The sequence below is a fragment of the Lissotriton helveticus genome, chromosome 3_1, assembly GCF_964261635.1.
Source record: "Lissotriton helveticus chromosome 3_1, aLisHel1.1, whole genome shotgun sequence".
Classification (NCBI taxonomy): Eukaryota; Metazoa; Chordata; class Amphibia; order Caudata; family Salamandridae; genus Lissotriton; species Lissotriton helveticus.
In genome coordinates, this window is record NC_136061.1 from 118,136,207 (window position 1) to 118,150,900 (window position 14,694).

A 14,694-nucleotide genomic window follows, 5' to 3' on the forward strand; every position below is an offset into this window, starting at 1 on the left:
GTTTTCCTGCACACTGAACTTAATCTTCCTCTTCTTATTGCCCTTGTCCTTCCCTGTCCCCGAGGTCCCAGGATGGTCGTCCAGGGTGCTTGTCAGGTTGCGCTCATCCACTGCGCCTGCTCCGGCTGCCTCCATGGTGTTTGGGTGTTGGTCAGTTTGTGTTTGGGTGTTTTACCTACTTTTTTTATTTTTCCCGCCTGCCATGTGTGTATTGCAGGCCTGGCGCTGCTTATCGTTGATTTCCTCATCACGCTTTGGCCCAACACATGTTTTTTCTCGTTGGGGTTTGTGTTTTTATCACCATCGAGGTGGTTGTATCACAGACATTGGCCGCGGTTTTGGCAGACTATCGCATGCTACCGCCTTGTTGTGAATTCCACATGGACACTGGGTTATTTTACCTCCATAGGCTGCGATGTGTAAAGGTGCGTCAGCATTTTTTTGTGATTTTTAGCGCACGTTCTTGTGAATATTCCCCTGAGTGTTTATAGAAAATTGCCTTTTACAGTAGCTGAAACACCCTCAGCTGTATGGCTCCTACATGAGTTTATCACACTACCAATATCCACATTTCAGTTCACATCTTGTCTGAAACATTTTCAAGCAAGCAGATTTGAGGCTTTAGAGGAGAGTATTGTTAAAGTAACACAGGTCTTACCTTTCAGTTACAAATGTCTGAGTGGAGAAACTGAGGTCTTCATTAACTGAAACGATTCTGAAACTTCTTTCGGCCATTCATTACTTTGTAAAGAGGTAACACCTGGCGTGTTATCTGAAGCGAGTTCCTGTTTCTCTCATTAGACAGTTTTTCGGTTACTTTCTAATGGCAGTTACGTGTTCTTGTCTGACCAAGGCTGTTGTGGGATGAAACCGAGGGTGCCATATGTGGTTACAGTTTCCAGGGTTGGTACATGCTGTAACATGCTATTCGCTCCAATGTACAAGATTAGAGAGGTCAGAGCATGGCCTTCTATTACATTTTTTTAAGTTAACTTTGATCAGTTAAGCAGACTGAAAGTCTCATTGTTTCAGAAGGACATTGCCTTAACATCTGTTTGAGAAAGGTTTGATCGCGAAGTTGTGAGGGCCTCCTCTGGAGTACAATCGCTACTGGGCACAAACTTGCCTCAGAATTTTGGTGAACTTGTACACTGAATATTCAATGTTTCAAATACCGTAGGTGTAGTGCACTTTTTTTTAAGTGATTGGGTTTTGGTTTGTTAGAACCTTCCAGACTGTATCCAGAGTGATTCCGTCATTTCTACACTCTTTGGTTTCTAGTGAGTTTGGAGGCATACCGCGGTGGTGTTCCTGCTCATTGTGGTTTTGGTTCTATTTTGGCTGCACCGCAATGGACGTTCCACCTCGTGGCCAATTGGTGATGAAATTACCAAACGCCCTGCGGTGTCGTGAACACATGATGTAGTACTTATGGGTATACTTACTCCAGGTACTAAATGACGACTGGTCTTTGTCCTTACGACCTGTATGGTGCCGCTGTGTCCTGTATTGCGCTGTCCGTTGTGCTTTTTCAAGAGCGCAATGGATCATGTCTTGCTATGCAACTGGTATAATCTATGGACATGGAACTGCAAATGCGTCCATTGAAGGCTCATGTTTAGTGCTCTCCTATTAGACTACCTTTGCTACAGGATGCCTACTATGAGCTATTCTCTCTCCAGCCAGCATGAATGCTACGCTCATGAACTCCCCAGAATAGGGATCTGGTTCTGCGGATGCACCAACGCCTGCCATACCATCAGCCTTTGCTGACAGGCCTGGAAACGACAATGTTTGTATTTTGCTCAGGCCATAGTGAATTCATGGTCTGCAGATTTAATCCTGGATCCCTCTGACCCTTTGAACCCGATTTGAAAACGATTTGCATGATTTTTAATTGCAATTTTTTAGATCGCTTTCATTTGCTTTTCTTATTTAAAAATATTTTATTAGCGTTTATTTACATTTTAGGCTTGTCTTGTGCTTTTAGGGAGTCTGCCTCTGGACAGAGAGAGGGGGTTGCGAGTCTCTATTTTTGTTCCACGTTTTAGTGTGGCACTGTTTCTTTCAGCATGCTTTGTGCTTGCAAGATAATCTATTGGGAAATCATTATACGCGTTGTTAATTTCTTATCAAGCTTTATCATGTTATGTGTGCACTCTGTCCAAGGCTAGAGTACATGGAACACAATACCATTGTCCAGCTCAAGACAGTTCTTCAGCTCTAGACTAACCATGACCTCCAGCACCTTTTAAACAGTGCAATTGGAATAGTGCTTTTATTACATAAACAAACAGGCTCTGTGGCACATTGGGCAGAGGAGCACTTTGGCTCGGATTGTCCTGGACAGAAAGCACTGTGAATGAGATGCAGTCCTGCGTACTCTGACCCCACCTATCCTGTTCAAACAATCGCCTGTTCTGCACAGGCTGGCTACCGGATCCATCACACTCCAGTATGGGGATGTTAGGCTATCCAACAGGATCTGACGGAGGGTACTCCCACTATGCTCTTGATACTATAGGTAATGTAGGTAGGACTATATTGATAGTAACATCATAATAGTTGAACTGTTTATCTTTCTCACCATTATTGTACTCTGGTTACAATGCTGTATTACTTCTACCTAATAATTGCAACACACTCTTTCTATGCAATAATTCGGTTGTTTTAATAAATATTTTAAAACCAAATTTGTATCTTTCTTGTGGTACCTTGGATATGCAAAAAGTAACCCAATAAAAGGGTAGATATGTGATCCACAACAAGTGTGTTCATGGTAGAGGTTGCCGATACCATCTGTTACCCTGGTAAGGTTAGGGGTCCAGACGGAGCACTGTAAGCTCACTAGGAACCAGGCCAACATTCTCTGATAAATGTGTGAACAGAGTCCCCGTATTTTGAAGTATACGTTGTCTAGATACAAAGCCCTACTAAATTTGTAGGAACCATATAGCAGTATTACTGTCTTCATATTATACACGTATTGCTTTTCAGTGGTATGTGCAACTTGTACATTGACATATATCTCCCAGAGTAATCCCAAGTCTGGGATATGGTCTGGGACCTGTCCGATAAGCTTTCCCGAAGAAAAAAAAACCCAATCTTATTACAGTGGAATTATAGTCGGCACTAAATCCATCCCATGCTCGTACGAGAGGGGTGCAATCCGACAGGATGACTCATGCAGACCAGTGTATCAGCATACATTGATCCGGTTTATATTTTATCTCCCACTCTGATGCCCCATTCCCACCATACTGCAGGGATTTTATTTCCCACTCTTATGCCCAATTCTCATTGTGGAAAGGGGGCATAGCTGTGGCCAGGTCTTCCATTGCCAGTAGTTCAAATCCTAAAGTGAATAGTAGGGGTGCCAGGGTCACCCCTGCCTAGTTGCTCACTCTATGCTCCATTCCTCTGATATTATTGCTCTAGACTGCCCTCTAGCTATGGGTTCTGTATATAATAACAATCTAGCTACGGAGGCACGCTACAAAACCCATACCCTTCAGAGCTGCCCGCAAGTAATTCTAAAACCTTTTTCAATGCCTAACACTATTGGTGCATTTTGGGAATCCAGCTCGCCCGCGGCATGCACCACGTGGGAGAGCATCTCGGCAGATTAAATGTGCTACATCATGGGATAAAGATGCATTTGTCTTCATGTAGAGGACGAAAATATGATTCTCAGTAGTCTATGCACTATTGACTTAAAGAGCACCTTTAAATCTGTGTTCTTTATTGATAGTGGCCTATTTGAAGGAGGGTTTGGCAGGTCTTTTTCAGGTTTGTGTCATTACTACAATTTTTTACTTTTTTTGTTAATGGTTTGATCTTCGTATTTGAAGTAGATACGTTCTTTGGGAGATCCCGCACCCGAAGTGGTAGGGGTCAGATCACAAGGATTTAGTTATTGTACCAAAACGAATTAGAGCTCCAGCTGGACTGCAACCCATACACAACCCATTGCGCAATACTATGTAGGAAGGGTTTCCTGGTAATGATTAGTCTCAGATGAGTTCAGGGACACAGTGGAACTCCAAACCCTATTTCGTTTAATGGCCAACACTCAAAATAGCACTAAGAAACAGAAGACACATTTCAAATCTTTATTTTAGAATCCTAACCTAGTGCAGAGTGGAAACCACACAGAATGCGAAAACAAAGGCAGTTAAGGATGTTACAGTCAGTGAAAACAGAAAGAAAACCCCTAACATGGTTATTAAGTTCTTAGCATCCTCATGCTATTTCTATGCACAATGCCAACTTTAGCTAAAGCATTCAATAGCAAGCTTGGGCTGGAATTTCTTGGGAAGGATAACGCACAGGGGCTAATATTGGGCGTGGCGTGGCCAATATTGGTGCATATGGTGCAATGCAGAGGGGAGTTAGTTCAGTCTGCCCAGCACCAGCAGATGTTATTCCATAGGCTGCATGGTCCTGGTCTGATTTTTTTTCTTTTTTGGGACAATGCATGCCTGGGGTTGTGTTTAATGTTCAGAGGAGGGGTACAGAGTGGGAAGAGGATAAGGGAACAATAAAAAGAGAGGAAAGGGATGAAAGAAAAAGAGAAGGTGAAAGAACTGGAAAGGAGACAGAATGGGGGAAGTAGAAAAAGATATGGATGAGCAAAGTGGGCTAGGGAAAAGGAAGGGGAACCAGAAATAAGGAGGAGAATAAAGTAAGTGAAGATGAGTGAGAGACAGATGAGAGGGGCAGAAAGACTTAGGAATGAGAGAAAAGCATTAAACTTATGAGGGAGAAGAATGCAGGGTGCAAATAGGGATGCAAGAAGGAAAGACGAGCAGAATGAGGAATTTGGAGAACTGTTAATTACATTCGGGTAGCAGGTGCAGTGGCACCGGGGTCATTTCACCACCTGCACTTGCTGCATTGTTTATTTTGTGGTGTAGTACAAGCAGCAGAAATTGTTGGCACCAAGAATTCTGCACGAAGGGTGCATACATTTAAACTTCAGGGTGGGTTAGAAAGGGTAGACATCTGTGGCCTAACCATTTCTCATATAATTTAATCACCCTTTTCCTTATTCCATTTTTCAGTTAAGTAGCCCTAACCCTTAAGTAGTTTGCTTGCATAGACAATGCAGTGGAAGTAAAGTAATGCCTCACGATTTACCAGGTCTGGTGGCCACTGTAGCTTGGACCGCCCATTGCCTCTACCTGCGCTGCCAATGACAGTACGAACACAACTACAGGCCATCACAAACCTAGAAGTGTGACAATTCAGACTCTTTGAGGCCCCAGAATCTCTAAGAATGGCCTGGATGGCAGATATCAGTAATTTTTAATCTATGTTAAATTAACTGTTATCTATGCTCATCTCTAAATTCGTCAAACATCGCCACCAAGTGGCAGACTGACGTAAGTGCTGGTGGTCACCAGCGAGCACTGGAAACAACCAGCTCAAGTTAAGCACTGCCAACCATGACTAATTCAAACTTCTGACTTTGTAACCTTCCTTTGAATTTCTACATGTTATAGACACACTTCTACTCAAATATTAAATATTCTATTGTTTACCATCTCTGACTTTATTTGAACTCAACCACAAACTTGTTTGAAGGACAGTTTCTGATCCTTCTCACCACTGTCCCTTTCTTCAGAGAAAATGTGCATCATTTTTGGATAAAGTATGAAAACTGCCTTCTTGCCCAACACAACCATTCCAATTTCTCGTAAAAGTAGAATTTCTGTACTTTGATTATTTTTTTTTGTATTTTACATAAAGTTTCCGGGAACAATATATTAATTTGAAAAACACATTAAATATGTAAAGAAAGTTAAATATCTTCCAACCATTTAAAAAATCAGGACAGTAAAAAAGAACAGTGGTTTCAGAGAAATGAGGAATATTTATCAACAAATCCACTTATGAAACAATCCATGTAAAACATGGATTAAATCTTGTAGAGGATAAGTACGTAGTTTCCCATTTTTATAATTAAATTGAGGTATAGATAGTGTTTCTCCTCCTGGTAAACACCCTGTTAAAAAAAGTTATACAATAAATTGTCTCTAAGATAGATTTGCATTAGGCAGGTAAATAAGAAGATGGAGTTGATGGTGCGAGGTCTCGGAGAAAAGAGACTTGCTCAGAAGAAATCCGCTCGTTTAACTCTCTAAAAAGTTATTAATAAAGTTTTGTGGAAACTAATACGCATTTACAAGAACACTTTTGGCTTAGTGAAGCTTGCTTATGGATGTACTAACACAGATAACATTGAAGGACTAATACCGCTTTAAACGGGAAATCTGTTTTGTGCATGTGTCAACTACATCTACGTAGTATTGAAGAACTGGGATTTCAAGTACCCAGCGGCGCCAGGGACACGCCCGAATCCTCTGGGTACCCTTGCCTTGGTATACAGAGACACGGAATACTTCTAGGTGGCGTCAGAGATCAAATTTATTAGCTGCAGCTAGTAACAGTAATCCCAGCAATACAACACGGTGTACAACTCAAGAAACTGTTAAATTTTTGTAGAGCAAGACTTCAGTATTTATACACAATATTCACATTACAAATGGAAACCCACTGCAGCAAATTCTGACCAATAGAAACACATTTCTATACATTATCACATTCCAAAAGGCTCACTTTACATTGTACCAACGCCACAAGTTAATTATTAGGATCGTCCCAAATTCAATTACCAAAAGCCGAACAAACCCATAGTTGAAAGCACAATGCAAGTTTCAAGTTTCAATACTTTATTCGACAGCATTGTCATAAAAGCATTTTTCCCCTATTCTAAACAGAATAAATACTACACTAAGTTTAAGATCGGCATAAAATACACATTAAATTCAATCAAATACAATAAATGCTGGCGAATTTTTCAGTTTAAAAGATTCATACATAAAAATCAGAGTCACAGCACCTAGTTCATAATAAGTGGGATTGATCTTAAAATTAGATATTTTTCCATCATATACAATCAATTGCAGTTAAGGTGCGCATGCGGATTATCCAGGCCCATCCCAGGTATTTGGCCAAAGCGATTGCAAGACTGGGAGCACAATTTGATCTTAATATTCTTAGTGCTTCTAAATATTTCCTTATACCCAAATTCTTGCAAACCGGTTTTAGCCATCTATTTCTTGGGGCCGCATATAATGAGCAGACAAGCAAAAAGTGTGGGATGTCCTCAACGTGTGTCTTGCAGTAACAGCATGTATTTACATTGCCTGGAAACCATTTAAAGGTAAAAGCATTCAAAGGCAGGGAGCCAACTCTAAACTGGAAATACAATTTTCTATCCAGGGGTTTTGTGATCAAATCCCTGTACTGTTCACATTCAGGGATTGTTTTAAACTCCAAGTACTGGGATGTCAACATAGACGATTGATTGGAAATTAAAACAGAACCATATACCATGTCCCAATACATTTCTTTTAGTGACGCCTTAGATGGAAAGGCGGAGGGATCAACGGTAGTCCATAGGTGGTCTAAGTGCAATTTCTGAAGCAAGTTCCTAATTTCTTTAAGCCAGGTTATTTTGTGGAACCGATCAGAGCTAATAATGTCCTTAAGAGCAGATGCATAATGACCCAGTTCAGGAGTGGTCTTTATGCGCCTCCAATATAGCAATGTGCGCAATCGCACCATGTCCTCGATCTTTTTCCTCCCAAGATCGTATTGGAGAGGAATCGATGGAGTGCTCTGCGGAACACCAACCAACCGGCGTAGAAATTTGTTTTCTGCTGTAACCAAGACGCTCAGATTGGTGAAGCCCCATAGCTCTGATCCATAAAGACAAGCGCCCAGCACCTTCATACTATAAATCTCCATTACAGGCTGAATAGGTTTTGTTAATGAGGATTTATATTTTTGTGCTATGGCCCCGGCCAACTGATGGAACTTTAAGACCACACAGTCCATATGAGATTTCCAATTCATATTGCCCTGCAAGGTAATACCAAGGTATGTAGAGGCATTCACTTCTTCCAAAATGGACCCATTAAAATGTATTTTTCCCTTGAATTGTTTAGCAGGGTTCAAATTCATAAACTTGGTCTTTGTAGTATTTAACTCCAGACCCCGGATCCGGCAGAAATCACCAAATGCATCAATTGTCTTTTGTAATCCACTTGGGGTCCGCGAGACCAGTAAGGTGTCATCAGCAAACATTAATACTGGAACCCGCTCCCCATCTAGCATTGGGGCGTCTGTTGGGGATTTCAAGTACCCAGCGGCGCCAGGGACACGCCCGAAGTCCTCTGGGTACCCTTGCCTTGGTATACAGAGACACGTAATACTTCTAGGTGGCGTCAGAGATCAAATTTATGAGCTGCAGCTAGTAACAGTAATCCCAGCAACACAACACGGTGTACAACTCAAGAAACTGTTCAATTTTTGTAGAGCAAGACTTCAGTATTTATACACAATATTCACATTACAAATGGAAACCCACTGCAGCAAATTCTGACCAATAGAAACACATTTCTATACATTATCACATTCCAAAAGGCTCACTTTACATTGTACCAACGCCACAAGTTATTTATTAGGATCGTCCCAAATTCAATTACCAAAAGCCGAACAAACCCATAGTTGAAAGCACAATGCATATAACGAAGGAACATAAAAAGGAAGCGATGATAGATAACGAGCAAGATAAAGCATGTGTAGAAAAGCTAAAAATTAACGGTGTCCTGAACTTTGACTCGCAATCTCAGGCAAGGATCAACTAAGGAAATTGGCCTAGCAAAGGGTCAGTTTCAGATAAAGAGGTCAATTCCTTACAATGCACCTTAGTCAAGAAAAGGCTTAGTTAATAAGTGTATGAACAATGAAGCCCATGCAACTTTGTTCGTTTGGTTACTTCCACAGGCCTACGTGAGGGCAACACAAAATGGAGGTAAAGACAAAATGGAACCCATATTCGAAAAAATGTCTCTGAATACGTAATGAACTCGCTAGTTAACATGACGAATTCACTCCACATTAGTTGTACTCGCTAAATACGGTACAACATCACCAAAATCGTGATGGAACCATAATATCACAGGACAAGGCAGATTTGACAGAACCTCAGACCCTCCTTTTGCCATTACGAAGGCAATAACCTAAACTCACGTCAATCTGAATCTAGGTCTATGTCTATTCTCATCAGGTCATCAAGATGTTGCTGTAACATCATCTTATTTTCCTTCACTTCTCTCGGGACGGGTCTTCTCACACAGATTGTAGCACAAAGACTACAAATGGCGGGACCACACTGGATACATAAACAACACGAGAAAAGGATAGCTAACGCCATACCAAGGAATATCAGAACCTTCCATCCCCATTTGGACAACAATTCCCAAAACCATCCCATCAACGACCAGTTACCTTCGTCCACATGAATAGACTCAGAGATCTTATGTAGTCTAGAGATGGCTTGGTACACTGTTGGGGCATTATCTGGCATGAAAACGCAGCAACTAGATCTAATCAATTTGCATACCCCACCTCTATCTGCAAGTATAATATCTAAAACAAAGCGGTTTTGTAATGTCATAAGGCGATCCGCTTGAAGCTCAGCTGTAATATTGCTAAGGGCACCTGCAGTCTCATTTATAGTGGCCTCAACCACTCTCGTAAGCTGACGAATATTCCTACTATTAGCCATAGGACCCCAAAAGGGTAGGAAACCCTTAAAGAAGTCTCCAACTTCTTGTGCGACAGCATCTTTCGCATCGATTACACCTCTACCATATCTTGTCTTATGGTAATCGGAAACAGCAGTGTATGTAGGGGGAAGCAAAAATGCCACGTAACATGTGCCGGAAAAATCAGATGGCAACCATGTGTATGCTCTATCGTGACAAACAAAATACGTGCCTTTAGCTGGCACAAACGCAGGAGATTTCTGGGACGTATAAACGTACACACACACTCTTACCAAGCTGAGCTCTCGGATTCTGACCATTACCTTGCAAACAAAGATGACCTCAGTGGGGTACAATCCAAATAGGAGGAGACCTTCGCTGTCTTTCTTTCTCCGTCAAGCTAACACTATATGTCGTCTTATTCCAACCAACATATGCTCGTACCTCATCTTTAGGGATAGCATTATACACGTCAATATCTCTAATCATATTGACTATTCCCTGTATCAAAGCATTCTTGCTCACGTTATCGTTAACAGAACGCACTGGAGAGGCTTCGTTCACATAGATAAACATCGATTGGAGTGCCCAAACTGACCCATTAGGTGAAAAAGGCAAAACCAAATATGGCATTCCCTTGTCTGTAGTATGTGGCATAAGACCACACACCCAACAATTCGTGGTATTTATAACTAGCTGATGCAACATCTGTATAAACGAATTGTTCACAAATTCTGATCTTCTTGTCTGTTCATGTTCAGGCAACGTATGAAACTCATGTGGAGAAACAGTAGAAAAAGAAAGAGTAGGTTGGGAGGTAGATGTGAGCGGCAATTGTGCGACATAGAAAATCCAACCCACACAAGCTAATGTAATATTCACAAGCATAAGAAAACACATTATTAAAAAACATTTGCTACGAATCAATATACATATTCGGACTTTAGAATCTACTTTCCTAACACTCTGGTCAGCATCAAAAAACTCCATCCTCTAACGTGCTGCTCACGGTCGTTACCTTCTTCACTTAAGTGTGTGCCAAGTTCGTACTAACGACCCTGGACCACGGACCTTGTGTCACTGCGCGGTTCACCCCTTAAGAACTTCCTAACGTGACCCTGCAGTGGAGTCGGATGGTGACTCGAAAAAGGAAAAAGCAAAAAAAAGTTTCTTGATCTGCCAAAGTGTAAATTCACTATCTAAAAAAAATTTCAGTTTCACTTTGTCCATATGTACAAGCTTTCTTGGTCTGAAATCGTAGCATTCTTTATCAGGTACAGTTGGATCCTTAAATAAAAGTTCCGGATTGGTGGTGTCAATCTTTAGATGAGGAGGCACAGCAGCTTGCAGAACATCATCATCCTCGCGTTCTGACCGTGTCCATGTCAAATGATCATCACTAAAGGGCACGAATCTGGGGACTTTCTCGCAATCTGTGTGAGCTATACCATCCCTCACCCACTGATCATACGGTAAAGGCAAAGGAACTTTTTTACAGTGGGTGGCATGCACCGAGTTCTTTTTGCCAGCTACTCTAACAGCGGTTCAAGTAACCAAAAGGACTAAGTAAGGACCAGTCCATCTAGGTTCCAAGTTCTTGGTACGCTGAAAGTTCTTGACGAGGACGTATTGACCAGGTTGGATTGAATGTCCTGGATCTGTAGTAGCTGTCGGCAAACTGTCATAGACCTATTGGTGGAGAACACGTAATTTAGCAGTCAAGTCATGTAAGTAATCCACCAACATAGGGTACTCAATACTGCTTTATTCTTTAGGACAAGGCACACCCCAAACATTCGCAGGACGACCAAACACCATTTCGTATGGACTAAGTCCCACTCGAGAATGCACAGTCGTCCTTGTTGACAAAAGGGCCAACGGCAAGGCATCCGGCCATGTAAGACCAGTGCTCGCTTGTACCTTAGCTAATTTCAGCTTCAAGTCACCATTGTAACATTCAACAAGTCCAGCAGACTGGGGGTGATTCGCTGCATGGAACTTCTGATTTATCCCCAAACCAGAGCAAACTTTCTTCATGATTTGACCCACAAATTTACTCCCATTGTCCGACCATACAATTCTGGGCAAACCATACCTAGGGAAATATTCTTTCAGCAAAACCTTGGCTGTAGACAAGGCAGTATTATCCTTTAGGGGGTAAGCCTCTATCCACCTGGAAAAGGCACAAACAACCACAAGGACATACTTCAAATTATTGCATCTCTCCATATGTATATAATCTAGCTGTATCACCTCAAACGGATACGTCGGAGGAGCAAAATGACCAGCTGGAGTTGGAGTTCCCTTACCAGGATTATACTTCAGACAAATCATACAATGTTTCACCACGTTCTCTGCACATTTCGGAATTCCAGCATTCTGCCAAACTGGAGCCAACAACTTGCATATTCCCTTCAAACTAATGTGAGCCATTCCATGAGCCATAGTAACCACTGGGAGCACATACGCATCTGGCAACAGCCATCGCTGGTGTTCTGACAACTCAACCCAACAACCTGTCGAATCAAACATACCCGTAGTTTCTCTCCAAACACTCACTTCTTTCTCAGTCGCTTCAGCCTGAATCATTTTCACACTTTCTATTGTGCCCTTACACATTCCACCAGCCATAACCCAATTAGCTGGGCCTGCAACATACATACGGCTCATCATGTCTTTCGCCGTTTCCTTCGCAACTTCATCCGCAAACGCATTCCCTCGACCAACATCGTCCACAACTTTCTTATGCGCACTACACTTCACAATTGCAATCTGCTTTGGGAGAGTGAGAGATTCCAAAAGTTCATTCACCAACTGCCCATGCTGTATTTTTGTCCCATGCGAAGTAAGGAACCCACGCTCTCTCCACAAATGCCCAAAACTATGGGCAACACCAAACGCATACTGGCTATCAGTGTAAACATTCACTCGCTTTCCTTCTGACAACACGCACGCTCTAGTCAGTGCAATCAACTCTGCTGCTTGCACAGAATTCTGTGGTATGCGTGCTGTCTCAACAACTGTATGTAAAGTTGTAATAGCATACGCTGCAGTCGTTTCACCATTCGGAAGCTTAAAACACGAACCATCTACCCATAGGGTACCATCAACATCCGTAAGGGGAGTATCCCTCGGGTCAATTCTAGCTTTCGTTTCTTCCTCTGTACGAAGAAAACAATCATGCTGTTCCTGAGGATCCGTCTCTGTAGAGATCGGTAACAACGTAGCTGGATTCAGCACATTACATCTTTTAATGTGAACATGACAAGCCAAAAAAGTCAACTCGTAACCTGACAGACGTGCACTAGTAAGGTGCTGTGTCTTAGTCCTGTTTAATAAGGTATCTACTGCATGTGGAACCATCACAATCAACGTATTATCCAATACCAAACCAGCAGACTGTCGGATAGAAACAGCCGCTGCAGCTGTAGCTCTCAGACAACTCGGCAACGCCTTAGCAACTGGGTCTAACGTTGCTGAAAAATACGCACATGGACGCTGCTTGTCCCCAAATGGTTGTGTCAACACTGACAACGCACAACCTTCTCTCTCGTGCACGTACAACGTGAAAGGCTTACTATAGTCTGGAGTACCCAACACAGGAGCCGAACACAATGCATCGCGTAGTTCAGAAAAACTTTTCTGACATTCGTCAGACCAAGGAAGAGGATGCGGAGTATCTTTCAGAGTCAATGAGAACAGAGGTTTCGCTAGCAAGGAAAAATTGGGAATCCATTGTCTACAATACGATGTAATACCTAAAAAGGCACGCACTTCTCTCTGTGTGGATGGTACACTCATTTGTGCAATCGCTTGAATTCGTTCTGGGGTCAATCTCCTTCCCTCCTTCGACAAGAGATGACCTAAGTAGGTCACTTCTTGGCGACAATATTGCAACTTTGAAGGTGACACTTTATGATGAAGGTCAGACAAATACCGCAACAAAGAAAGAGTAGCCTCTTTACAAATCTTTTCATCATCAGCAGTAATCAACAAATCATCGACGTACTGAATAAGAGTAGCACCAACGGGTAACACAAAACCGTCAAGCTGAGTTTTCAACACCTGACTATAGATGGAGGGACTTTCACAATAACCTTGGGGAGCTCTCTTAAACCGGAAGCTTCGGCCTCCTAATGAGAAGCCAAAACTATCCCTGCTCACCTCAGCAATAGGAATACTGAAGAAAGCATTCTTCAAATCGATGACAGAAAACCAAGCTGCCGAAGCAGGAATCAAAGTCAACAAAGCAGTGATATCAGGTACCACAGGAAACTGTGGCACGACTATCTTATTGACCTCTCGAAGGTCGATCACAAACCGGTACACAGGTGGCTGAAAAGCATCAGTACGTTTAAGGACAGGCAAAACAGGACTGTTACACACATTACCTCTCGTTTCCTCATTTACACCCTTCTCAACCAGATCATAGACAATCGCTAAAAGAGCTCTCTCACCATCGCTCGAATTCTTGTATTGTGGAATACGAGGTAGCCTAGCATTCGACTTAAGGGTAACAACATACGGAGGAATCTGCAAAAGACCAACATCATTTGGACCTGTGGCCCAAAGTGTATCAGGAAGCGAACGCAATTCCAGTGGAAAACAATCCTTAGACAAATACATTGGAGAAATCACTTTCCTACCGAGGGTAAGTTGTACTCCTGAAGGAGAACAATGCAATGTCGCATACAATCTTTTCAGCAAGTCCAAACCCAACAGATTCTCACCACAACCAGTCGTTAAAATAAGTGGAGCTTCCAATTCACAAGGGCCAATGGTAAGGGACAAAGGACTAGAAACCGGATTACGAACTGGGGCGCCTGAGAATCCTACTGAAACATTGGTCAAGCCAGACAAAGGTGCGCCAGGAAGTTTAGAGTGCATAATAGAACTCTTCATCGCACCAGTATCCAAAAGAAAAGGTTCTACCACACCTGATGTAATCACTTCAACATAAGGTCCACTCTGATCTACTGGAACGGACACTACTCCCTCACTTTGTCCTTGGCTGTCCTAGTTATTATTATAACCAGAACTCTCACCTTCGACATAGTAATCCTCAGCATAATAC